Genomic DNA, 25,721 nt, shown 5'->3' with positions numbered 1-25,721 from the left:
TAATGATGTTACAGTCTGTGGAGTAAGAATTGGCTCTTTAATGAAAGTATAGGTACACTTCAAAGATAGTTAAAAGAAACTACAGACCACTTTGATCACGTTTCAGTCTCACCAAAGTGCATTTATTTTGCAGCCAGTCAGACTTTGTTCCTATTGCTATGTATTTTTTGGGGGGTGAGTTTTTCTTAAAGGGGCTATACACGTATAAATTGAGGGGAGAGTGACTTCTTGAGCTCTGCTTTTGTAACTATAAAAGAGCTCTTCTCTTTGGTTCAGGGAGGGGGAAAAGCCAAAAACAACACAACATAAACAAACAATTTTAACTCTGATCCTGAAGGGAATGCAACTTGGAAATTGGCAAGTTAATATCATACCTGTCTCTAAGATAAGCTACCATTTATTTGGCGTCCACCAAAATTCTAAACTGGGAATCTTTTTCCTACATTCCAGTGGACCCATGCTCAAACATCAACATTAATCCTGAGAGCAGGTTGGCTAGGCTGTATGTTATGGGAAGTATCATTCTTATGCTGTATTTTCTGGTTTTTTTACTTTTTTTTGCTGGTGGAGAATTAAACTCTCATATTCTGGGAGGTCACAGGGAGTACAGGACACTGTTTGCCACCTGCCAACCTTAACTCCACATTAAAGTTTTTCATGTGAGAATACTCCCAATATATGGGATTTTTTTTAAAGAAAATATGATAAATTAGATCAACTGTTAATCTACCCATAGTAACTTTTATTGCATTCCATTAGAGCTGTTTAAAAATTGGTAATTTTTGGTGAAAAATTTCAGGCAATATTTTGATGAACATCAAATGAATATTTGATGTTCAACAAAAACTCTTTAAATTCATTTTTGTTACCTGTTTTACTACTTTTATCTGTATTATAAATTGTTTTCGCACTGTTTATTTTTTAAAAAAAAATTTACATTGACTTTTAAGATACCTAAAAGTCTAGCTAGTTTTAGTTGAGATTATCTGAAGTTCGTAGAGCTGAGTGGCTGGGAGACATGAGTGTACTGAATGATAAAGGTAGCAGAGAGATAAATGCCAAAGTACAAATAATTAATTTAAAAGGTTTTGAGAGTGCCTTTATAACGAGACAAAGAAAGTTAGCAGGTTGCAACTGAGAAATGCATCACACAGATAAGATTAACTTAAAAGTCTATCTTTCATTATGTGGATGATCAGGAGTTTCATAGTTTGATAACCTTCCTTAATGATTAAAGCATCCCCCCAAATTGACAAATGTGACAATTCTTTATCAGCCTTTCTGAACATTCTATCTGTGTGTTTGACTTCAATGATGATACAGTGTTTTGTCTGTTTTAATTGGGAGTTTCTTAAAATCTCTTAGTTTATGTGAAAACCAACTAATTGCATACAACTGTTAATCTGGCAATATTAAATATTATAAAGAGAAAGTATGGACTCTGTGTTTAATACATTTCTCCTTTCTAATAAGTACTAGTGAATTTAAGTTTACTTGTATGCCAAAAAAAATCTGCGCACAATATTTTAAAATTCTGCAAATTTTATTTGTCAAAATAATGCTATATAATGGTGCCAATTTCAATTATTTTGGTAATTTATTTCAAAATACCTGTCAGCAAGTATGTCTGTAACAATACAGACACACAAAAATATTCCCCAGGAGGCATATTAAAGAAAATTAAAGAAACCCCATATGACAACCCAGTTCCTGCTTCTCTGCCCCTTCCCTCCCAGAGCCCAACTGGGGGGCCAGACACTCATACCTCTCCCCAGAGCCAGTTTCAGGCCCCCCCCCCCAGCCCAGACACTCATACCCCTAACCGCCAGGGGCTAGCAGCACCCCCCCCCCCACCGCCCAGACATTCACCCCCACCCCACAGAGCACAGCTGTGGGCCCCGCCCACCGGCCCAGACACACACACCCTCTACCCTCCTAGAGCCCAGGGACCAGAGGGAGAAACTGCCTGGGTCCCGGGCTTGCACGGAGTTTCCTGCATGACACCACCTTCTTCCTTCAGGGCACGCTGAGAACTGCAGCTGCTGGGAACTCTCCAGTTCCCTTCTACTCCCCCTGGCTAATCTTCTATTTGCAAGATGGGTTCTGCTGGTCCAGCATCCTCTACTGGCATCAGCATCTCTGCAGCCCATTTCTGTGGGGAAAAAAGGAAATTCTGTGCGCCCATCATTAATTTTTGTAAAATTCTGCATTGTGCAGTGGTGCAGAATTCCCCCAGGAGTATAAGTTGCTGAGTCTCTTGCAGAACTTCTGCTAATATTACCAGTGTTAATATTGCTTTTGAATAGTTTAAAATATTCACAATAGTTTTATAAAATGGACTGAATCTGCCCTAAAAGATTAAATTCTTGTATTTGATTAGCTTTTTGTGCTCAATGGATAAAATGTATGTTTAGTACAAGAGTAGCAACACTCAAAAGTAGCTCCCAATACAGTGTTGCTGCAAGCTTTCAAAAATCATAAGTAAGGCCCCAAAAGGTCATGAGATTGACTTAAAATAAAATTTTAGTTCTTTTTATTTGCCTTTGGGTTTTGGAGTCTTCGGGGATCATATTTTCAAGTTTTTCTCCATAGCGAGGAGACCTAGAAACTTAATTCTTTTATAATTACATGATTCCATTTTTAAAAAATAACACCAAATATTGTAAGAATTGTGAGAGTTGGCAACACTGCATGACACTATTCACAGAGCTGGATTAACCCGCTACTGGGCCATAGGCAAACATAAATTTCTGGACCCCTAATTTTAATAGGAACAGTCATACAGTATATTTGCTTCAGTTGGGATGGCTAGCAGGACCAGCTGCTCATCCTGCTACTGCTGCTCAGGGTGCTGCTCACCATGACAGAAGGGCACACAGGCCATCCCTGAGTAGTGCTGTGACCCTGTGTACCAGGTTTGAATGCCACTCACTCAAATTTGGCATGGCCACTCCTTTGTCATGATGAAGGGGCAGCTGGGTCAAACCTGAGTGGCACTGAGACCCCATGAGCTAGGCTGGAACACCTTTCATTCAAGTGAGTCAGGGTCTTTCAGTTTGTGTGCAAATCCACCAAAACAATGGCCACTGCCCAAATTTGAGCCCTAGGCGTGTACCTAATTTGCCTGTGCATTAATCCAACCCTGATTATTTATGTGTATAAAGTTACGCTTACACCTTTGCAGGATTGGAGTGTTTTTGTTAATGATTTACTATACTTTAACAATAGATAAGGAGGTTTAGAATATATTTACATTATAATGAGTTTTCCTTTAATTTGTAACAAGCTAAATTCATGGTTTTTAAAAGTCCACTCATTAGATGTGCAGTTAAAAAAAGTGTGCTCTCTTAGAGAGCAACCTGGGAATACATCTGGTCCATTAAAAATACTGCCAAAAACGTAACATTTAGAATGAGATGTTCTGAACTTTTAATATGATTTCTGCAGATGTCCTGGCATCAAAAAGAAGTATCATGATAAGTTTTTGCATGATTTTGCTTACAGCTATCATTTTGAAACCATATTTGCTGAAAATATGTATACTCGATATTGTCAATGTTTGTTTTGCTTATAGTAACAAAAAAATGGGTTATGTGGGAGCTTTTAAAAATTAAAACGTTTACTCCAAATGTGTCGAAACCTCAAGATAAAATTGTATTTTGTAAACAAGTTTACTTTTAACATTGAAATACAAACAAAGTGCTTCCCCTTTTATGAAATCTTTGTCTTTCTAACGTGCATAGAGATGATGTTCTTTCCTTTTCATCATCATCATCACTCCAATAACTGTATTGGGGCACCATCATTGATGAGCAATCAACCAGTTGTCTCCACCCGTGATGATTGTGTGTCAGTGCTTGAGTTTCCGCAAAGTCCATTCCTGTCCACTCTTCTATGTTATCAATCCATCTCATCTTCTGTCTACCTCTTCTTCTCTTCCTCTGTACTGTCCCTTGGAGGACGATCTTGCATAGGCCAGATGCTCTTGTTACATGGCCGTACCACTTCAGCTTGTGCTTCTTCACGGTCGTCAGGAGGTCTTCATATGACCCAGCGTGTTGGGTGATGATGTTGCAGACCTCTTCATTAGTGACATGGTTGAAGTAGGAGATGCCCAGGATTTTATGGAAGTATCTCATCCATACTACCTGAATTTTCCATTCAAGTTCTGCCGTAGGGATCCATGTCTCTCTCTGTGGGTTCAGGGACAGAATAGGCCCACTGCTCCTCCTGCATGTCATAAAAGGCCAGTAAAAGGGGACTGCCTGGAGAAGGATGGGCTCCGCCAGGTTAGAAATTTGCCTAAGACACACCATCTGATGGCTTTCCTTTTACATGTGTACAATTGCCATGAATTTACACTTGTGTATGTATGGGAGGAAGGACCATAGTAAATAGATTCAGGTAGACATGTTTCATTCACAATTTGCTGTTTAAATTCTTTCTCCCAAAGCTTTGGCTTTGATTTCAGCTTTGTGAAACCTAAGCAACTACTAACTTTTAGTTCTGTGATCAATTCTTCTCTTCGTCAAGATGAGGTTTAATATAGAATTCCCCCATGCTGACTGCAGCATTTTTTGAGTTCGGAAATTGTCATCAATAATTTTTAGAAATTCCAAGGGCATTTTAGTATTTGCAGCATGTCATATGATACTGCAGGTTTTTTCCGCTATACATTATAGATAGGTGCTTAAGGAGCCAGTCTTCCTGTTCTGTAGGGTGACTTGGTGATCTGTAGCAGACACCAACGAGTACCCTATCTTGTTTTTTATCTATTAGAACATTGAGTTAGTGACTTTGAAACAGTTAATGCTATTTTTGACATAGAGTTCTATCCCACCCCCCCTTTTCCCACTCAATCCTTCCTAAGGAAGTTATATCCAGTATTTTTAACATTCCAGTCATATGGATCTTTCCAGCCAACTAACTAGGTTGAATTTAAATTCATAAGCACGTAATTCCAAGTCCTCTTGTTTCTTACCCATGCTCCGAGCATTGGTGTATAGGCAATTTAAATAATTTCTTCTCTTTGTACCTCTTAGTGTCCTGATTCATTTTGTTTTTGGCATCCTCATTTTGTGCTAAATGAATGCTCACTTGTTCCCCCTTTCCACCCTCCCCTTTTTTTCTTGGTTTAACACCCTCCTGACTACTTTAGCCAGTCTATCCACTACAGGATTGGTTCCCCTTTTGCTGAGATGGATGGCATCCAAATTGTACAGTCCTCCACTCTTCATAGTAGGTACACCAATGCTCCACATAACCAAAATCCTATACATTACCACATAACTAGCCAGAGATCCATTTCCAGGACCTTTTGTCTTCATTTACTCAAGGGACAGGAAGGATCTCCAGAAAGATCCTTGAACATTTCTCTCCTTCAGCACCTTTGAGTTCCCTGAAGTTTTCTGTAACCTGAGGCATCATCTGAAGCTTTGTCATTATGCATCATTACCAGTAGAGTCTGGTGAAAAGACTTCAGAAGCCCATCCATTCTTGCAGTCACATCACTATTGATTGCTTTGGTCAGGTCAATTCTCTGTAAAAGATCTGGAACAAACAGGAGCTGGTCAGAACATTCTGGAACAATGTGAACAAAATAATTAAAATAGTGAAAAGTATTTTTAAAATAGTAATATCCTAGATGAACAGAGTTGGGAGTGACCGACAGGAGTCTCTTAAGAAGAGGGCAGAGCAAAACTGGCCTGGAGACAGGGCCTGTTTCTTCTTTCACTAACACGGCCTCAAATCAGAAGTGCCTCTATTGAAATCAGTGAAAATATATTCATTGTAAAATTGGTGTGAGTGGAGAATCTGGCTCACAATATTTCCTTTAAGGATGATCTGTGGAGCTCTTTATACCCTGTCTATTTTCCTACCTGATAGCTTTCAATAACTGCTTACATACCACACCTGCTTATATCAGTGCTGATATAAGGTGACAGAGGCCTTAGAAAGATAAAAATCCATGGCAACGTTAAACACTGAATATCAGAATGACTTGGAGAGTCAGAGTAGATATATCCTTTCTTATGAACTATCTACTGTCATGTTAGAGAGGATTAAAACTATGTTAAGACTTACTTTCCATTGGGTATTATGGGTATGCAGGTAATAAGTTCTTAAAAGAAGGTAGTGATTATTCTATCGTACTTTTGAGTTGATTGTATATTTGAGTGACCTCTATTGCTGATGTGTGTTAGTTGCTGTCTCGGTATAGTCCATTTACCTGAATTTTTTGTTCTACCTCTGTTCAAAAAAGGGTGATAGGGCTGATTGTAGCAAATACAGAGGTATTACACTATTGTCAGTCCCAGGAACGTCTTTGCTTCCCTATTAATGTTTCAAATCAGTGATGCACTTTGATGCAAAGGCCGGGTACCTACTGTGGCTTTAGATCTAGTCATTCCACTGTTGACCAGATGTTTACCCTGATGCAACTTTTTGAGAAGATGACTGAATTTAATAAGTGATGCCAGTACTTTTTATAAACTTCCTTTAGGCCTGTGATTCAGTACATCGAGGTACTGTGTGATCTGATGAGCATTCCTGGGAAGATAGTGTTATTAATAAAAGAATTCTATAATGGAACGTAAAGCTGTGTTTGAGTCAATGGCAGATACACAGCAGGGTTTCCTAGATTCACAGGAGTTCAGCAAGGCAGTGCTCGGTCACCATTGTTGTTCAATATAGATGCTGATTGGTTGACAGATAAGCTTGAGGAGTCAGCTGCTGGTGGCATTGAGCTGAACACCATTCTGCTTTGAGGTATTGAAAATATACCAATGACGTTGTCTTGTTGGATCAGTTTGGTGAATCACTGTAGCTGAAGGCTGATCTGGTTGGGCAAAAAAGCAGCGCATATTGGTCTGATTATTAATCCAGATAAAACTAAATCCATGTCCATTACCATCAGCCTTCAGCTCCAGATTATAATCATTTCAATATTAACCTGTCCGAACAGGACATTGAGTAGCTGTCAAATATTTGGGCAGCATTATAGCAAGTGCTGGAGGATGCTCACAATGCAGATTTTTGTATAGCAGCAGCTACCATGTTTTGGTCCCTTTAACGGCCTCCGTGGGGACGTCCTGACATCAAGCTTGCTACAAAGCTATAAAACCACAGTTACACCAACTCTGTTGTATGGAAGTGAAACATGGGCACCGAGGAACTCTGAAGAACACCAAATTACTGTTTTAATTCTCATCATCTCCATCAGTTGCTCCATATCAGGGGCAGGATAAGATCAGAAATGAGGATTTTGAAGCTGAACCTAGCATTGTCCTCCATCAGCACTTATTTGGTTTCAGTGGCTTTCTTCGTATGAACATATTCTAAGAATGAAAGACCATCGTATTCTGAAGTGTGTGTACCAAGGAATGCTACTGTCAAGGTTCCTTCCCCACTCTGAACTCTAGGGTACAGATGTGGGGATCTGCATGAAAGACCCCCTAAGCTTATTCTTACCAGCTTAGGTTAAAAACTTCCTCAAGGTACAAACTTTGCCTTGTTCTTGAACCCTATGCTGCCACCACCAAGCATGTTAAACAAAGAACAGGGAAAGAGCCCACTTGGAGACGTCTTCCCCCAAAATATCCCCCCCAAGCCCTACACCCCTTTTCCTGGGGAAGGCTTGATAAAAATCCTCACCAATTTCTACAGGTGAACACAGACCCTTGGATCTTAAGAACAATTAAAAAGCAATCAGGTTCTTAAAAGAAGACTTTTAATTAAAGAAAAGGTAAAAGAATCACCTCTGTAAAATCAGGATGGTAAATACCTTACAGGATAATCAGATTCAAAACATAGAGAATCCCTCTAGGCAAAACCTTAAGTTACAAAAAGACACAAAAACAGGAATATACATTCCATTCAGCACAGCTATTTTACCAGCCATTAAACAAAAGAAATCTAACGCATTTCTAGCTAGATTGCTTACTAACTTTTTACAGGAGTTCTGAAGAGCATTCCTGATCTGTTCATGGCAAAAGCATCACACAGACAGACAGACCCTTTGTCCCGTCCCCCCCCCCCCGACCCCTCCCCCCAGCTTTGAAAGTAACTTGTCTCCTCATTGGTCATTTTGGTCAGGTGCCAGCGAGGTTATCCTAGCTTCTTAACCCTTTACAGGTGAAAGGGTTTTGCCTCTGGCCAGGAGGGATTTTATAGTTCTGTATACAGAAAGGTGGTTACCCTTCCCTTTATATTTATGACAACTACTATGCAGCCAGCAATCACACCGGCCCCAAAAGCATCAGTGGCACAACAGGATTGTATACTCAGTTTGTGTCCATCACTGGAAATCAGACTATCTTAAGCACCTTGCCAGAGATCAGTCCTGCTGGTGCTTGATTTGCAAGGATGTCACATCCCTTTGGAATTTGCCATGCTGCTGATTTACCTGAATTAAACTTTCCGTCTCTTTGCCCCCTAATGTAGTAATGATTAGAAAATAGAAACTGCTGTATAAATTTTATCTCCAAAGCACGTTACAGACCTCCCTGAGTAATTCTTATTACACCACTGTGCGAAAGGTATCTATCCTCATTTTACACATGGGAAAACTAATGGAAGAGAGGTTAAATGTCTTTTCCAAAACTGATTTAAAGGGGTTCCTGGGTCCCAGCTTCATCTTTACACCATTAGCTCCTTATGACAGATCTTGTCTTCCTAATTATTTGTTAAGCATTAAGCACACTTTTGGTGCTATATAAATAGACCACAGGCCGCCTGAAGACCCCTGTAAGGGTGCTTGAGCTCTGAAATTGCTGTCCTGCCCTTGTCTGAATTAGCTTAGATTTATCAACTTTCAGAGCATGGTGCAGGGCCCATTTGTTTAATCTCTTCTTTGATCATGAATGGGGGTGCTAGTATTTAGTTATGAACTGTGACTTGATAGATGGGTGAACTGATTACAATTACAAACCAAATACAGTATAAATAACTGCAGAGTGTTTGGAGCCTGTGTATGGCTGCTTTTTATTGTTTATAAACATAAAGAAGTCTAATAGTTGTGCTTTTTAGTAAACTTGTTTGTTTTAAATAAACTATGTACAAATATTTAGGGCCATATTCTTGCTTTGATCAATATGTGTACTTACACTGACCTCCATATGTGGAATGCGGGTTTTGACAACGGACTGATTTTATATCTCTGTCTTTCCCATCACTCACAAAACTGCTATAGAACAGAATGGCTTTTCAGCTTCAGTTTTAAATGTATTTCAGTTTGTGCTATAAAAGTTATTTAAGCAGAAAAATAGGTTTAATTAGTATGTTAGTAAACAAAAAAATAGACTTTTCCCTGTATGGTTATGAAACATGTTTTTATTTACCAAACACAATAAGCAGTTCAAACAGTAGAATAAAAATTTTATGATCTGTTTTTTTACGAGTTCAGATTTTGCCAACTTCCCGTCTAGTCAACAAGAAAAAAATAGAGAAGACTGATAATTTTGTTTCCTTTAGCCGCTGGCAAATGTTACATACTAAAAAAAGATGTCCTGCGACTGTTTCACTCCACCCTAGTTATGCTCAAACCTCTAAATTATTATTAATCCGGCTTTTCAAAATGTGGATGTTTTTAATTTTGGCGAATCCCATAAAGATACAGCATAGACTGACAAGACCAGCCTTTTTGTGTCTAAGCCGGCTGGATAAATAATGTGGGTAGGGATAAAAAAAATGAATTATTTCAAAGAGTTCTAATTAACTAGAAGCCCTACCATAATTGTATTGAACAAATTAAGAGGAAATATGTTGCTTAAAAGTCATTAGCTTTGGTGCAAATTCACACAAATGACTCATTAAAACTGTGCTTATATCACTCATTTAGCCTTTATCAATCCCATTTCAGTCCAAAATGTTTGTTTGGAACAGAGAGCATATTTTGTATAGGAAGAGCTGCAAACCGGTGTGAAAATTCCTATGTACCCATGTAAGGGTTAAAAGGGGAAGTCACTCCAGTCTCTACTGATTTTCATTGCTCTTCTCTAAATTCCCTCCAGTGTTTCAAATAGATCTAGTAATTAGGTGCCTAGAAGTGAACATACTACACATGAAGGCTATGTTTGTGCTACCAGCTATGGGTGCGATTCCCCTGCTCATGTACACATACTTGCAGTAGCCCTTATTGAGCTAGCATGAGTATAAATAGCAGCATAGTACAACATGGGTAGCTGAGCTGTGCCAAGTATATACTCACTGGTTTCAGACAGGTTTTACTCTGCATGGGGAATTACATCCCTAGCTCACAGTGTAGACATAGCCTAAGTGGGGTTGCACATAGCTATACAGAGAGGGCCTATTACATTCTTGCTCTGTGGTGTATCTGCATATGCAGCCTCAAACAACACTGGCCTTTTTTGCTGCCATATCACATGGGAAACATATCAGATTCGCAGTCAGTTATTACTAATTTGCCTTGTTCAACAGTACTGCTTTGTATGTTTCTCACATCCATTGAATTGTATTTGGATATCCCCCCTTTCCAGCATATTAACTTGCATTGTTTCCAAGTCATAATTTTATTTTTTTCCTTCCGTGGTTTCTGTCAGCCCCTTCTTAAAGAGCTACTGCTTTGGGGAAATCCAGCGGAGTGCTGTAGCCCACTTGGTACTCTTGGGAAAGGAGGAAAGGGGCTGTTGAGGTCATGTGCCCCCAAAGTAGCTGGCGATCTTTAAGCATTAAGAATGTTCCCATCACTATAATAATCTGGAAAAATAAATACAGAATTAATGGTTGTATTAAACTTGTCCATAAAGGATCATACTGTGCCATACTCCTTGATTCTGCAGCTGTGTAAAGGGGTCCACTCACCACAAGGGTACCTCCCTGAGGCTGTGTCTGGAAATTAGCTCTTGCCCTGTCACCCACCCTCTTCTGTCAGTTGCTCGGGGTGTGTGTGTGGTCCTTCTCTCCATGACTCAGGGTGTTCCCGCTTTGTTACTCAGCCCTCCAGCCAAGTCACTAGTTTCCCCCTTTCAGAATAACAAAGGCCCACTGGACAAGCTGTCTGATTCTGTTTCAGCCAGTCTTGTGTTCCAGGTCTCCAGAGTCTGTGTCACTTTCCCAGTGGTTGGTAGGGGAATCCAGCCTTGCCATCTACTCCAGGTTCCAGCTCAGGGATATGATCACTAGTAACCTAAGTTCTCTCTAAGCTGCATGGCTGCGCAGCAGGCTATCAAGGGCAATGCAGGCATACAGCGGGGAAAGGCTCCTCTCCCCCAGCCCTGGGCTGCTGCAGTGAGAGAAGGCTGGGGGGATTCCTCTCCCCCCGCCGCAGCCCTGGGGCAGCCTGCATCCCAAACCCCTCATCCCCAGCCCTATCCCAGAGCCCACACCCTCAGCTGGAGCCCTCACCCCCCTGCAGTCCAACCCTCGGCCCCAGACCTGAGCTCCCTCCCACACTCCGAACCGCTCAGTCCCACCCCCGCAACACATCACCTCCCTATTGGTGCACATAACAAAATTCATTCCGTATGTGAATGTAAAAAATTATTGGGAACATTGCTAGCAACCCAGGTCTGCTCAGTCTCAGACCCTGTTTTTGTTTTGCTGGGCTCCTTCCTACCCCACCTCTCTGTCACCTTTCCTATCTTTGGAGATTCTTCTGCTCCCCATGGCCGCTTCATCCTTCTCGGCCTCTTGCCAGACTCCCCGGTCCAGAGCACAAACTCACAGTTTACTCTCCTCCTGGATCTCCTCCATGTCACTGGCCAACTCCCTTTCCCTCTGCAGTAACTACAGACCTCCTCCCTGTAGCCTCTTCCTCATTCCCTTCTAGGTGCCACATCTAAGATTAATTGGCCCCTTCTGGCCCACATTAACCCCCTCATAGCTTGTGTAGAGTGGACACCCCATTCCAAGCTGCCTTTCAAAGAAAAACTATTTTTTTTCTATTTTCTATTCTTATCTCTGTTCCTCTCTGTCTATTTCTCAGACAGAAGATTACCTTTTCAGCTTTCATCTTCATACTAAGAGGAGGCTCATGTAAAATGCTGGGGTTTACATTGTGCTCTGAAAACACTGCATGGTTTTAAAACAGAGGATATAATTTGTTGCAGGATTGCAAAAATAGCCATGTGTTAGTTCATAAGGGATCTCAAAGATTAGGACCTGGCCCTTGGAAATATATCCAGTGTTAAGCAGGGTGCTCTGAAAAGTTCAGATCATCATGCAGCAGTTACAGTATGCTAATCTGGACATGAAGAAAAATGAAACACAGCCATTCACTTTCTCAGGCAAGAGAAATAGGCATCATCTCTTGGCTAAGTTACGAGTTGAATTTGAAATACTGTGAGAAAGAAAAAATCCAGATGCATTGCTGACTGGAATGTTGACAAAAGCAAATGCGGCTTTTGTACCCTCCCATCCCCTTTTGCATGTGCTAGAGATATGCATGTAACAAACCCTTTGTGTGACTCCCCGTCACCCCCACCCACTTCGCGTTCTGTTCTAGGTTTATAACCTAGTTTTGCAAATGCAAATCAGGAAGCATTAAGTTTAGGAAATGGTGCTTCTAGTGTGGTCTGTTTGCTACTAAAGAAATTTGAAGTGCAGGTGTTTGTAATCAATAATCTGGAACAATGATTTTAATCTTCCATTGTGTTATTTTACTACAGATTTGTATAGTAGCAGTGATAGTATTTCACAGGGTTAACCTGTTTGTAAGTACTTTGAACTATGCATAAGGAAAGTAGACTTATAAAATGAAAATTAGTCTTTTAGTAGATTTTGGCTGGCTGTGAAGTAATCTAAACACACTGCTTCCCTTTTAAGTCCAATGTTTGACAAAGATGTTGAAAAGTTGTAGTTGCTACTACTGTTGACGGAATACCTTGCACTTCCTGGTCAGAATGTATTAACTGTTGATTAACAGTTTTAGAGAATTTTGTTGAGTTTACTGGGCAGACAAAGTATGTAGCTGGAATGCCTTGTATTACAGAAGAAATAGTTAGAATTGCCTCCTGCATGGTGCAAAGAAGCATTAACAATTCTTTCATCTATTTTGAAGTAAAGTTGTTATTGTTTCTATGTGCATTTGTAATTAAATCATCAATTTTTAAAGAGCGCTTCTGATTTATTGTAGAAGGAAAATAGGACTATGGGCGGGATACTGTATTATCTGTCTTAATGAAGAAATCTTTTAAATGGTTTTATTGATTTCTGTATCTAAAGATCACTTGCAAACAAATCGACTGTTAGTCTTTTTATAAAAGCTTTTAGGGGCAAATCTTATGGTCCTTGCACAGGCAAAACTCCCATGGAGGTCAGGGAGAGTATCTTTTGAGTAAGGGCTGTAGATTTTGGTATTTAGGGTCAAATCAGGAGACACAAAATGCAGTCCATGGGGCTGGGCTTCATGCTGGGGATCTCTACACTCCATGTGCACTGCTGCAGTATCAAGAATGCATTAGCTTTCTCAGTAAGGGATTGTCTATTCTGAGGAATTATGCAGAGTCCATCCTAAAGTAAGCCATGACCACCTGACATGATTTTAAGCACAACAGTCCTTTCCTATATTTAACTGCATTCCTACATTGTGGTTCGCTACCGCCATACCTTGGTCCAGGACCAAATGGCATCCCAGAAAAGGAGCATCTTTGGCGCCCCCCTCCTCTATGTATTATACTTTTGAATACCTTATTTTTATTTAAAAATAAAAAATAAAAAGCTTATGCCCAAATAACTCTGTTAGTCTTTAAGGTGTCACCGGACTCCCCATTGTTTTTTGTGGCTAGAGACTAACACAACTACCCCTCTGATACTTATTTTTATTTGCATTTGTAGCCCATTTCATGACTTTGATGCACAATTTGCATGCAAGATATATCCCTGTCATATAAGACCATACATTTGCATGCTAGGATCTGTAAATCTCTATTTATTCATGCCATATAGAATCAAATAAAAAATAGTTTCCTCTAAGCTTACAGAAACTTTTATATTGTTTCATAGCTAGGGGTTCAATAGGATATCTCTGGTGTCTCAGTGTCTTGGTGTCTCGTTAAATATGTCCTTTATTAGTCACTGCTTACACTCTCCAAGTCTTAAAACACAGGTACACTTTCACAGTAACACAATAAAACAAGGTTCACAATATCGCAGCTGGGCTCTCACTTCAGTTCATTTTTATATCTTGCTGACTGATGGCAACACACCACCCCTTTTATACCTATGGGGGCATGGCTGACCACATTCTAGGAGGTTCGAGGAAGATGTAGTTCTCAGAAAGTCTGGACGGTTCCACGAGATTCTACAAAGGTTCAGAACATTCTAGGAAGTTAGTGAAAAATGAATCCACATACAGAATAACAAATATTTTACTTCAAACATTCTATTTTCCCTTCTGTCAGTAACAACAAAAACAGCATCCTGAGCCCGGCACCCCCACAAGCCCAGCACCCCAGGTGGTTGCCTGGGTAGCCTGCCCCTAAATCCAGCCCTGAGCACAGGTTTCCTTGAAGTTTACTCCCTCCTTCTTTGCCACAGGATGGGTCTTCACATCACTTTACAGTGGTCAGCCAGGAGAATTCTCTTGCCAACCAGCATATTTAGCCTCTGTGACTGATAGCCAAGAGGAAACCCTCTATTTTAGAGCTCAGCTTGGGATCCAATGTATCATTTTAAATTTATTCCCTCCCTGTTTACTAATATTGGTCAGCCAAGTAAGGGAAACCCTTGCTCCTGCCCCATGTATAAGGCTGAATATAGCAATTGGGCGGGGCAGAATGCAGACCACATTCCATGGAAGGAAATACATTTGTGGAATAGAAAGCAGCATCCAAGGTTGAGTAGTCAATAATACTTGAAGAGACTGATCCAGCAGCCACAGAAGTTGCCTTAGTGCTGTGCAGAGCCTTGAGCCACCAAGACAGCATATAAAAAGATCCTTGTTACTTTTCTTTGTGAAATACAAAAAACAAACAAACAATGATTAAATCTGATTTAACAGTTTCCTTACATTACAAAGGGATATGTGTCTTTTCAAAGGCATTTGAGAAAATGCTTTGAAGTAAATGTAAGAAAAATCTAAGCAAGTCCAAGAGAAGACACTGATTCTGAATTTCAGAGTAACAGCCGTGTTAGTCTGTATTCGCAAAAAGAAAAGGAGTACTTGTGGCACCTTAGAGACTAACCAATTTATTTGAGCATAAGCTTTCGTGAGCTAGAGCTCACTTCATCGGACGCATACTGTGGAAAATACAGAAGATGTTTTTATACACACAGACCATGAAAAAATGGGTGTTTATCATGACAAAAGGTTTTCTCTCCTCCCACCCCACTCTCCTGCCAGCAGGAAAACTTTTTGTCGTGATAAACACCCATTTTTTCATGGTCTGTGTGTATAAAAACATCTTCTGTATTTTCCACAGTATGCATCTGATGAAATGAGCTGTAGCTCACGAAAGCTTATGCTCAAATAAATTGGTTAGTCTCTAAGATTCTGAATTGTTGATCAGGAACTGTTGCTGTAATGCCGGGTTAGTCAGTTATTTTTTGTCAAAGTCTAAATTTCTTGGTCAAGGTATAGTCAAGGTCCAGACTCCATAGAAAATAATAAAAAAAATGATAAAGTAAATAAAAAGATTTCAGGGTCCTTTCAAAAGCATCTGGTAGTCCAGATATAGCTCATGGTCTGCCTGTTGACTATCCCTGCTGGAATGCCTCAGTATCCAAATCATACTTCTCCTTTGAAAATGTAAACTAAACTGGAGTTCTTAAAAAGGAAATGAGATTAAAAACAACTAGATAAACTGGCAATTGGCAACCATAATTAGTTTACACTAGCAAACATGGAATAATATTTTATGTATGTAGTGATAGTCATTTTAATTTCTTAAAAGCAAAAATATTTTAATAGTGATGTCAGAGAGACCTTGATAGCATTTAGTAATCAATTAGATACTTAGAATTGTGCTTGAGGACCAGGATTGAAATCTCTCACATTCTGAAATTCAGTAAATATTTTGATTTATCAATTACTGCACAGTTTACAGAATACAGTGTTCTATCTTACTAAAGTTTAGATAAAAGATATTTTCTTCACCCATATGGCAAAATAAATAATAAAAAATATCTTTGATGGAAGAGTTCTATGCTGTCTATAGTTTTGTGGAAGCATCCTGTAGAATTCTGTAACACTAATTTAATTCTCCATTAAATTTGACAGAATAGTTAAACCTAAACAGAAAGTTTAGAATTTCCTATTACATTCCATATAATTTTCATAGCTGTAATCTATTTGTTTTCTAAAAACTGGACAGATATTTTAAATATTGCCTTTATTTGAAGTTTGGACTAGACTCTGATACAGTGCCTAGATGTTTCTTATATTAATATGTGGGGAGGTACAGAATTGACAAAACTGGAAACTGAGGTGCCTTGTTTGTCCACAGTACACGGACATTATGGGAAGCCCCATCTATTGGAATGTTTGCATTTAGGCTAGACACAACACTAGAAAAATGTATTCTTGAGAACAGAGTGAAGATTTCTGTGATTCTACTGACAATGGCAATGGAAGCTGTCCCACAAGCTGTCCCGACTTGCAGTTGTGATCCAGAGAAATAATCTGAAGAGGGAAAGTGTTGTTAATTCTCCTTTTCCATTCAGGCCTTAATTTCTCTTCTGAGATTGCCAGCTATTGTCAATCGCAATAGTTGTGTGGGTGAGTTTTATTTTCTCTTTAAAGTTACATGAACCCTGGACCTCTGAAGAATTGAACTGAGACAACCATGAGCTTTGAACAGCAGTCATGCGACAGCAACTTTCAATTATTGCTGACTAGAGCAGAATTTAAAACAGTGACCTACAGGTAAAAACTGTATTACCCATAACCAGTCCCCAGGTCAAAGCAGTTCCCCAGACAGCAGTAATTAACATCCGCCCACAGTTAGCAGGGAAAACAGGCAAGGAGATGAATGAATATGAGTTGCCAAGTTATTTTATGGAGTAGAGGAGCAAGTACAGGAGAAAGTGTCAATATGTTTGTGAAAATAAAAAACAAAATTTCCATTCCCTCACAGTTATTTATTGCCCCTATAGACTTCTCAAATCTATGATTTTAAGAAGAGAGAACAGTGCTCAAACTTTTTTTTTTTTTTAAATCTACCTTCAGCCTTTCTTCAATTGGCAGTACTGTGAAGTGAAGGTAGGGCATAAATTCTCATTCCTCAACCATTCTGAGCATTGAAGTTGAAATTTACCTGTGCTTCAAAAAGCCCAAATAAATGGGTTTTGTATAGGCCACTAAGTAGGGTTGAAAGGGGGGTGGAATTCCCACTCTCAGTATCTGAGTAGGTCACAGCCACTGCTCTTTCACCCCTTCACCTGGAATAACAGCCACTGTTGTTCCTCAACCTCGCACAGACTATCCGGTACAATATGAGTCGTTGAGGAGCACATGGTCCCCTTCCAAGCCTCCCTTTTCCTTGACAGGCAAGAAGTGCAGAGCCACTCCCCCATCCCATGCATACACAGCTAGTCTGTCACTGCTGCATTTGTGTGTGTAAAATGGCCTTCTAAAAAACCCTTCTGTTCCATGGATCAACTCCACCCAGAAGGAGAAGCATCTGATACGAGTTTCACAGTTCAATTCTAACTGGCAAGTGCAATTATAAATAAAAAACCTTAATCTTCAGAGTTCACTTGGGGCTAGCCTAGATTAGGATAAAAGGTGTAATTTTTAAAAGTGTTAGGAAACACAAGCCGTGATGTAGGAAGGGCAAGTCATTCGTTTTAGAGCAGAGGTTTTCAAACTTTTTTTCTGGGGACCCAGTTGAAGAAAATTGTTGATGCCTGCGACCCAACAGAGCTGGGGATGAGGGGTTTGGGGTGTGGGAGGGGCAGGGCTGGGGCAGAGGATTGGAGTGTGGGAGGGGGGCAAGGCTAAGGGCTGGGGGTGCAGGCTCTGGGATGGGGCCGGGGATAGGGCTTGGGATGTAGGAAGGGGTTCCAGGTTGGGCGGGGGCTCAGGGCTGGGGCAGGGGATTGGGATGTGGACTTACCTCTGGCAGCTCTCAGTCAGCGGCGCAGCAGGGGTGCAGAGGCAGGCTTCCCTCCTGTCCTGGCACCATGGACCACGCTGCGCCCTGGAAGCAGCCAGCAGCAGGTCTGGCTCCTATGCGGAGGAGTACGACTCTTGCCCACAGGCATGGCCCCCCAGGTCCCATTGGCCGGTTTCCGCTGTTGGCCCCTTCCGGGGCGCAGCACGGTGTCGGAAAAGATAGTCACTAGCCTGCCTTAGCTGGGCAGCATTGCCAATGGGACTTTTTACGTCCCAGTTGGTGGTGCTGACCAGAGCAAGGCGACCCAGTGCCTGACATGCCGTGACCCAGTACTGAGTTGTGACCCACGGTTTGAAAAACACTGTTCTAGAGTTCATCTCAACCAGCTAACATGATAAAATAAAACTTGCCTCTGTCTACATTAGTATTTTAAAATGTGTTTAAAACTTGTTAAATAACACGTTTTAAAAATACACCTTTTTATCCTAGTCTAGATAAGTTGGAGACTGTAAAGCGTGGTCCACCTTGATCATCTCCAATAGCTGATTTTCTGTCTCTCTAAAATAAAGATTCCTTTTTGCGTATGCACTGTGTTGGGATATAGAAATGATGTTTCTCTGCTTGCATGTTCATCTGAAAAATGATGACTATCCTGTGCCAGTATGGTTAACTGTTTCCAAAATCTAAAATAAATACAAATAATCCTAGAAATATTGAACTTTGTATTTTTCCATAACATCAAGATGTTATTCCTTTTTGTGCTGCTCTTTATGGTTAAGACTCTGAAGTACAAGGTTTAACAACTTCATAAAAAGATAATGGGAAATCAGATCAGTTAAGAAAAAACTCAAACATTACAGGATTTAATCTGAGTATCCCAGTAATCTCCTCCAACGTTATTTTACCATCATATTTGGTGTATGAGAGAACAGTTCAGTTAATTTCAATAGAGTTATATCTACAAGGTAAAGACTGGACTAGTAATACTGCCAGGAAGCTATTTTGACATTTTTAAATAGAGCAGGGAATGTGAAAGGAATTTAGAAGATAAGTATGCTTCATTGGCAGCACCTCCATATTTCCCTATTTGGTGGGCTGTGAAACACAGACAATTATGGACCTGAGTCTGTTGTCACTTAGATGGGAGTTATACCTTTGTAAGTGTGGGTAGAATTGAATGCTGTGTTATATTAAAATAAGTCTGATCCTGATCCCCCACAGGATGGACTCATACACACACAAAGCCTGGAAATGCAAACATAAAACTGCCCTTTCTCTAACAAATAATCCTTGGTACACCAGAGATCTCACAACTGTGCATGATTTCAAGCTACAGTGTCTGCTGTAAATAGCCTTGACTCTAAATCTTGCCTTTGCCAGTTTAAAGGGATACTGTCAGAATAAAATTCACATAACATAATCCCTAATCAGTGTTAGTGATAGCTAGAGCAGTGCGAAACTAGGAGGCTCCAGTTCACAGGAGTTCATGAAATTCTTTGCTTTAGTCTGAGAATTTGTGATGCCATAGTTTTCTTCTGAGCTTAAGTTTCTAGTAAACCATCAAACCTAATGCCAAGTTTTGCCCAGTTTCAAGATTGAAAAAAAAAGAGGGAAGGACTCATCAAGTTGTAAGTAGTTCTCACCCCAAACCATGATTCAATCCCTAAGTCTAATGTCTATGGGAAACTATCAATTGATAATGGGTAGTTGGTAAGCTGAGATTTTCTGATTACTGTTAGAATTATTACACCTGTGAATAGTGCACACAGCTCATATGCAAAAATATGCTATCTTTACTGTTATCCGACTGTCACACACTTGCCTGCATGCCTATTTACTTCACGCACTTATATCTCATATTTAAATTGGAGTAGGAAGTGTGGATGGGATTTTCATTGACTTCAATGAGAACAGAGTTAAACCAATGCTAAATACTTTTAAAAATTCTACCATGTCTTTGTACAGCACCCAGTACAATGGCGTCCTGACCAGGTTGAGGTTTCCAGGAACTATTGTAATACAAATAGTGAGGGTTGAGATAATTGCTCAAAGCTCTGCCTAGATTCACTGAAAGGTTTGTGAATCTTAGCAGGCCAAAATTTCAAGTGTGTAATGAAACAAGGGCAAGTTTCACCTGTTTTTAGGCTTTGTTATGAAAGTTTGGCTTAGTCTCCCAACACCACCTGACTACACAAGCAAAAACACTTTAAAAGTGGAATTAACTTTTCTCGATTTCTGCTCTTTATTTATACAGATTTAAGATAAAATAGTAATGCTATCAGTAAACTAGAACAAATATGATTTGAATTACATGCAACCAACAAGTTGTGCACATAGCTAATCTATATAACTACATGTTCCTACCGCTGCTAACCTCATCCCAGTTCCTTTTTGTGTTTTGTATTAAATTAGATTGCAAGCTGTTTGGGGCAGGGACTGTCTTTCAATATGTGTTTCTACAGCACCTAGCACAATGTGGCCCTGAACCAACTAGCCAGCAAGCAGGCTGGCTGATGTGGATACACAACCTCTACTGGAAGAAACAGTCTATAAATACTACCTGTAATGATTACTCTTGAAATTGTTTACTTCTGTAGTATAGGTAATTATCTAGGTGCTGATTCTGTCTTTTTATTTACCTGTGGAAATTTGTATAAATTGTGCATTTTAGGGGCTGGCAATAGTCTCTACGTTAAAGTGTTAATCTGACTGTTCTCAAAAAATGCCCACGAACAGATCCCCAAACCAAATTGTGTTTGCTATGGCTGATTTCCCCCCCATCCCCCAAAGTGCCAGGAAAGTGGCTTTAAATGGGAAGATTAAGCAAAGTGTACAAGTTCTTTGTAGTTGAGGATCTGAAACAGATGTATGAGGAGCTAGTTTATGGAGCACAATTTATTGGAGACATTTGCTGCAGCAGCTTTTTTGAGCCTTCTCAGCTGCGTCTATGATAGGGAATGGTGTTGCTAAGTTTTTGCACATCTTTCAGTAAAATGAGAGATTCGGTCAAGGAGGTCATGTGGAATTATCATACTTTAAGGGCCTTGTGTTAATTGCCTAATATATGGATTGCATTCATCCATGCAATATACTTCATCTGTACATAGCATTTTCATCTGTGAAATAAAATGGTGGATAACATTTTTAATAAATTCTCAGTATAAATTGGTAGATTACTTAGATGATTTGCAAATATGATTCATTGCAGAACAGTCACAGACAATGGAAATACTTATCCAAAAATGATGCAATATATATTGTTATAGTAAACTTTTGATTCTGGGCTTATAAGTGTTTTGTGACTAGTGTGTAACAGTCAGGAATAAGATGAAACAAGTAGTATCAAATATTGTATAACATTTCTAGATGTGCTAAACTGGGTAGAAGCTGCACTTTTGTATGAAGACTGATGAATCTTCATATAATTTATGATGGCCTGTGTTGTGTTTGGCAAAGCTAGAGGGCCAGATTGTGTGGCTGGCTATTACAAGGAAAAACAGCAAAGACTATCAAGGAGACTTCCTTCCCGCTTCTAACCCCCAACTTGGGCTTCCTTCACAAGCACCATTCACAGTTAGTCCTGGCATAGGAAAGCATTGACTGCACCTCACTGAACATCACTTTGAGGAGGAGGGGTAGGAGTTGGGATGGAACTTTGTCCCCTCACATGCCTCTCAGTATTGTCCATCCCAAACATTCAAAAACCAAGATGCACACCTTCCACTCCTCTGGCCCCATGGCGGGTCATGAGTTTGGCTTAAAGATCTCCTGTGGAGTGAAGTTGCCCACATGAGATGTGACCATTTCACGTTCAAAATTCAGCCTCAAAAACATACACAGAAATGGAGGCTTCCCAATTCACTGCTTGCAGGGTCTTTCACCTACCATCTCCTGTCCCTTTGAGAGTGAAGAGCTGCTGTTCCCTTACTCCACAGGAGAGGCAGCTTTCCACTCACATTCTCACGCTACACCTCCCCACAGTCTCTTGTCTCTCACCTGTTCCCAGTAAGTCACTTGCCCTCCTCCCCCATTTCCCCTTAGCCTCTAGCTATGTCTACACTTACAGCAGCATGTATTGTACGTACACTGCATGCCCCCTAGCATGATTATAAATAGCAGCATAGATGGGAGGCACCGCTTAGGCAAGTAAAGACACACCTGAACTTTGTGGCTATGTATCCCACCCAGTGCTCTACATGCCCAAGAGGTGCCTCCTGCATCTACAATCCTGCTGCCTCCCTGCTGCCAGACCCTTTCCCTGCTACAAAGAAAGGCTCCAGCACCAGGGAAAGGCTCTGGCAGGGGAGAGGCAGCAAGGAGCTGTCAGAGCCTTTCCCCTGTGCCTCCCCCTGCCTGAGCCTTGCACTGCCATGTGTAGCTACATGCAGCAGTGTGGCTGCAGCCTGCTTTTCACTGCAGATGATAGCTACTTGTACCCTACATGCCATTGCCAGCATAGGCAAGGCATGTAGGCAGTGGCAGATTGCCCACAGGGCCCGTGCCCAGGGGCCATGGCCAACTGGGGGGCTCTGGCCCCCGAGCTCTGACACGGCTCCCCAGCAGCTGCACTGGGCAGGCGGGGCAGGAGAATCACCCCCACCCCCACCCGCAGTGGCCTCTGACCCGTCACTGGCAGAAGCCGTAGGGCAGCAGGGGAAGCTCCCAGCACTCCCCGACCCAGACAGAAGCCCCGGGGTGACAGGGGAAGCTCCCAGCGCTCCCCACCCATCCCTGGAAGAAGCCCCAGGGCAGCAAGGGAAGCCGCCAGTGCTCTCCACCCATCCTTTGCAGAAGCCCTGGGGCTCAACCCCACTCTCCTGTAGAAGCACCAGGCAGGTGGAGCAGGAGAAGCCCTAGCGCCCCAACCCTGGTCCCCCACAGAAGTTCGGGGAGTCACGGGGGGAAACCCCAACACCTGGACCCCTGCTGCAGCCTGGGACTGGAGGAGCTCTCACTCTCTGCTGTGGCCTTGGGGCCATGGTGCAGGGACAGAGCTCTCCAGTCTTGGGGCTGCAGTGCAGGGGGCAGAAAGGAGCAAAAGGGGTTGTGGAATGGGGGGGGACCCTGGGTTGAACAGAGGTGGGCTCTGAGAAAGGGGCAAGAAAAGGGGTGGGGATGTGAGGCAGACCACAGGCAGAAGGGGCGGGATGGGGGTGGGGCTGTAGTCGGAATGAGTGGGGCAGGGTCCCCCACTTGGTTTGGCCCAGGGCCCCAGGAAACCTTAATCCGCCTCTGCGTGTAGGGTACATTCTACCTCTCTGCCACATCCTATTCCTTTCCTTCTGTACTATTCAGTCTCCTTCTGCTTGCCACATTCCCCTTTAGCCCCCTCAGTCTACATCCTGCTCACTATATTTTCAGGCTCATCAGGAGTTTTCTGTTCAGTTTCCTAGCATATTACCCTCCCTCCTGCCCCAGCAGTCCCATCCTTGCACCTCCCCATACCCCATCCCCAACCTGTCCCTTCCATTTTCCCTGAGACTAGCCTATCTTCAGTGCCACTGACATGGTAGGTGGTGGCCATCTTTGCCAGGGTTCCTCAGGTTAAGGTTGATAGTGCTTTTGGATAAGAACAAAACTTTTTCAGAATTCTCAGTCTTGCAAAGTGCCTGGGTCCACTCACCGCTAGGGCACCTCCTTCTGGCTGCTTTGGGGATTAGCTCCTTCCATGTCCAACACCGTCTTCTGGTGCTTGTTCGCACGCTCTGCCACCTCTCTCTCTCTGGGTTGGCCCCCCAGCCAGGTCACTATAGTCCTCCCTTAGCAGAATCCTATCAGACGACTGCCCCAGGCAGCTCCATTGCCCGGTCTGTGCCACTTCTCCAGTGTCAGATAGGGGAACCCCCCAGGCCCACCCTCTACTCAGGGTTCCAGTCCAGGGACCCTATGTCTCACAACTGCAGTCTGTTTTCTCCCAGACCCTATTGCTCTTTCCCTGGATTTCTTCCTACATCTTCTAGCTCCCCCAGATTTACCAGCTTAAATTGCCTCCTCCCAGGGAGCAACTGCAGACTACTTAACGTCATAGCCCTAAACACATCTGCCAGGGAATGACTGCAGACTACTTCCCCTACAGCCCCTTTTAGCTTCCAACTTTCTGGCTTTATTCCACCCCTGTGTGATCCTTCTCAGCGAGTTACCTCATCAATCAGTCTCTCAAGCCCTGTCTCTCCCTCGGGTGCGGCCTATCGGGTTAATTAATCTAACTTAACTTGCTCTACCTTGTGTGGGGGTGAAGACCCCCTCACAGTCCCAAATATCATAACACCTGCTACCAGCACAGCCGGCGAGCAGGCTGCATAAGCCTACACAGTCCAGTTCACTCTGGTCTGCTCAGGGGGGAACTGTGCCTCCCTGAATTACAGGACCTCGCTGAGTTTCTGGTGAAGTGCTCTACTTTGGCCCAGAGTACAGCATACTGCAGGCAACAGAGCATTTTATTGTAGACCTGTGTCAGCAGTTCTCAAACTGTTGGTAGGGACCCCAAAGTGGGTTGCGATCCCCTTTTAATGGGGTTGCCAGGGCTGGCGTTAGACTTGCTGGGGCCCAGGGCTGAAGCCAAAGCCCAAGCCCCACTGCCCAGGGCTGAAGCCGAAGCCTGAGCCCCACCACCCAGTGCTGAAGCCCTGGGTGGCGGGGTCAGGTTACAGGCACCCCGCCTGGAGCTGAAACCCTTGGGCTTCGGCTTTGGTCCCTCACCCGGTGTGGTGGGGCTCAGGGTTTGGATCCCCTGCCCAGGGCAATGGGACTCCGGTGGACTCAGGCTTTGGTCCCCCATCCTGGGGTCACTTAGTAATTTTTGTTATCAGGAGGAGGTCGCAGTGAAATGAAGTTTGAGAACCCTGTCCTATATATATGGGCAAAGGTCTGAATTAAATGCAAACCTTGTTTGCTAGAAGCATATAGAAGGCTCCCCCCACCTTACCCCAGGGTAGGGCCAAACACAGAACTGTGCAAATCAAAGGACCAAAACTAGCACAAACTTTGCTTTCCTCACAGAATGAAGAGATCTGCTGACATAATTGAACTATATTACAGTGTATATTTCAGAAAGATAAAATTTGCCTCTGGAAGTTTTTATAGGCTGATCTGCTAATGCACGGTAATTGCACTTTCTATAAATCCTTAAGAAACTTTTAATGAGAAATACTTATTGTTCACAATTCTCCAGTTCCCCTGACTATATTTCTGTGTTAAATATTTTAGATTTTTAAAAATATTTAAAAATCAGTTAAATTACAGTTTGACAGGAAAGATTAAAGGTGGTTTATTTGCAGGAACACAAAAAAAAGTATCTCAAACCATAAATCTATTCTTTTAGCCATTCTGATTTTAAAAACAACCCCCCATTTTTTTTAAAAAAGAATAATTATTTTCTAAACCTGGGCATGTAAAATATTAGCAACATTTAAAGATTAACGTGAAAACAGATGTTTATAATGAATAATACGTACTTTAACTTTAATTACATTCCCAGGTGCTTTTAAAACATGCTTTTGAGTCTAAGAGATGTGTTGATCTTACTGATAACATTCTAAATGATGCTGGATAAGGAAGTATGACCTGTAGCCATGCATCCTCCACAGTGATCTCAGCAGTTCTGAGAAACTAAACGGGGTCAAGTAAGGTCAGTACTTAAAATGGCAGAGCTAGTGGCTGGCAGGGGCGGGCAGGTGGAGAGAGGGAAGAGAGATCAGGTGCTTCGGC

The 25,721-nt window shown here is 41.8% G+C and overlaps 1 protein-coding gene and 1 long non-coding RNA gene across 2 annotated transcripts in view; one reads left to right on the top strand and one right to left on the bottom strand.

The window, feature by feature from the left end:
- The window catches only part of COL4A1 (collagen type IV alpha 1 chain), a 209,256-nt gene that overhangs the window by 49,557 nt on the left and 133,978 nt on the right, over positions 1–25,721 (top strand). The gene's annotated exons all lie outside the window — the stretch shown is intronic.
- Positions 1,930–24,033, bottom strand: LOC122463764. Its single transcript, XR_006287393.1, has 3 exons — positions 23,638–24,033; positions 5,456–5,550; positions 1,930–2,152 (listed from the first exon to the last, which is right to left on the bottom strand). It is a non-coding gene; the product is annotated as an uncharacterized LOC122463764 (long non-coding RNA).

The sequence above is a fragment of the Chelonia mydas genome, chromosome 1 (assembly GCF_015237465.2).
Source record: "Chelonia mydas isolate rCheMyd1 chromosome 1, rCheMyd1.pri.v2, whole genome shotgun sequence".
Classification (NCBI taxonomy): Eukaryota; Metazoa; Chordata; order Testudines; family Cheloniidae; genus Chelonia; species Chelonia mydas.
The sequence above is the reverse complement of the archived record's forward strand: the minus strand, read 5'-3'. Positions and strand labels throughout refer to the sequence as shown.